Source organism: Schistocerca cancellata, chromosome 4, assembly GCF_023864275.1.
Source record: "Schistocerca cancellata isolate TAMUIC-IGC-003103 chromosome 4, iqSchCanc2.1, whole genome shotgun sequence".
Taxonomy (NCBI): Eukaryota; Metazoa; Arthropoda; class Insecta; order Orthoptera; family Acrididae; genus Schistocerca; species Schistocerca cancellata.
The window spans coordinates 842279662-842281810 of NC_064629.1; positions in this window are offsets into that span (position 1 = coordinate 842279662).

Here is a 2149-nt window from a genome sequence, read left to right on the forward strand (position 1 = left end):
TTCTGTACAGAAGAATGGAAAAACTGGTGGAAGCCAACCTCGGGGAAGATTAGTTTGGTTTCCCTAGAAATGTTGGAACACATGAGGCAATACTGACCCTACAACTTTCCTTAGAAGATTTTTTTAAGGAAAGGCAAACGTATGTTTCTAGCGTTTGTAGACTTAGAGAAAGCTTTCACAGTGTTGACTGGAATACTCTCTTTCAAATTCTGAAAGTGGCAGGGGTAAAATACTGGGAATGAAAGGCTATCTACAATTTCTACAGACACCAGGTGGTTGTTATAAGAGTCATGGGGCATGAAAAGAAGACAGTGTTTGAGAAGGGTGGGAGACAAGGTTGTAGTCTATTCCCAATGTTATTCAATCTGGATATTGAACAAGTAGTAAAGGAAACAAGAGAAAAATTTGGAGTAGATATTAAAATGCACAGAGAAGAAATAAAAACTTTGAGATTTGCCGATGACATTGTAATTCTGTCAGAGACAGCAGAGGACCTGGAAAAGCAGTTGAACAGAATGGATAATGTCTTGAAAGGAGGATATAAGAAGAACATCAACCAAAGCAAAACTAGGATAATGGAATGTAGTTGAATTAAGTCGGGTGATGCTGCGGGAATTAGATTAGAAAATGAGACGCTTAAAGTAGTAAAGGAGTTTTGCTATTTGGGGAGCAAAATAACTGATGATGGTCGAAGTAGAGAGGATATAAAATGTAGACTGGCGATGGAAAGGAAAATGTTTCTGAAGAACAGAAATTTGTTAACATAGAGCATAGATTTAAGTCTCAGGGAGTATTTTCTGAAAGTATTTGTATGGAGTGTAGCCATGTACGGCAGTGAAAAATGGATGATAAACAATTGAGACAAAAAGAGGATAGAAGCTTTCAAAACGTGGTGCTACAGAATAATGCTGAAGATCAGATGGGTAGGTCACACAACTAATGAGGAGTTACTGAATAGAATTGGGGAGAAGAGGGATTTGTGGAGAGGAATTTGTGGCACAGCTTGACTAGTAGAAGGATCGGTTGGTGGGACATGTTATGAGGCATCAAGGGATCACCAATGTAGTACTGGAGGGAAGTATGGAGGATAAAAATCGTAAAGGGAGACCAAGAGATGAATACACTAACTAGATTCAGAATGATGTAGGTTGCAGTAGTTATTTGGAGACGAAAAGCTTGCCCATGATAGAGTAGCATGGAGAACTTCATCAGATCAGTCTCTGGACCGAAGACCACAACAACAACAACAACAACAATATTTGTGGCCGGCCAGTGTGGCCGAGCAGTTCTAGGGGCTTCAGTCAGAAACCACGCAACCGCTACGGTCACAGGTTTGAATCCTGCCTTGGGCATGGATGAGTGAGATATCCTTAGGTTAGTTAGGTTTAAGTAGTTCTAAGTTCTAGGGGACTGATGACCTCAGATGTTAAGTCCCATAGTGCTCAGAGGCATTTGAACCTTTTTTTGAACAATATTTGTATTTAAAATACAATAATAGGAGCTCACTAGTGACAAATTTCTGTGCAAAAATCAAAAATGTAAAAAGTCTTACACTGATTCTCTCGTCTGTGACATGCTCGTTACACACCCATCTGATAACTACAATATTTGGTCTTCACAGATGCAAAATACTGCCTTTGCGATTGCCAGTGCATCAAGTTTGTTCCAGCAATATTTAGAAAAAATAATTTGGAAAGCACCTAACAGTGTAAGATAATTTGAAACGTATATCTAAGATCTTGCAAGTAGCCAGTTTAATATGTATCAAGGAAAAGTTCATATCTTTCCAATGAGAAGTTCAATATTTAGGACACATTCTGCCACAACAAGGCATTAGGCCACTACATACTGAAGTACTTAAGAGCGTTCTGGCTCACAAAGATCTTTACCAATTACATACTATTCTAGGCCAAATTAATTACTATATAAAATTCATTCTGTGTGCCATATCCATTCACAAACCACTACTATGGAAAGTAACAAAATGAATCCAGAACAATGAAGGCCAATGACATTAGAAAAACTGAAGCCACGTTTACTGGATGTTGAATGTTTCCCAACACACAGTCCTACTACAATTTTTTTAACTGATGCTTCTGAATATGGACTCAGATAGTCTTGTCATATAGACAGCATGGTTTAGAAAAGC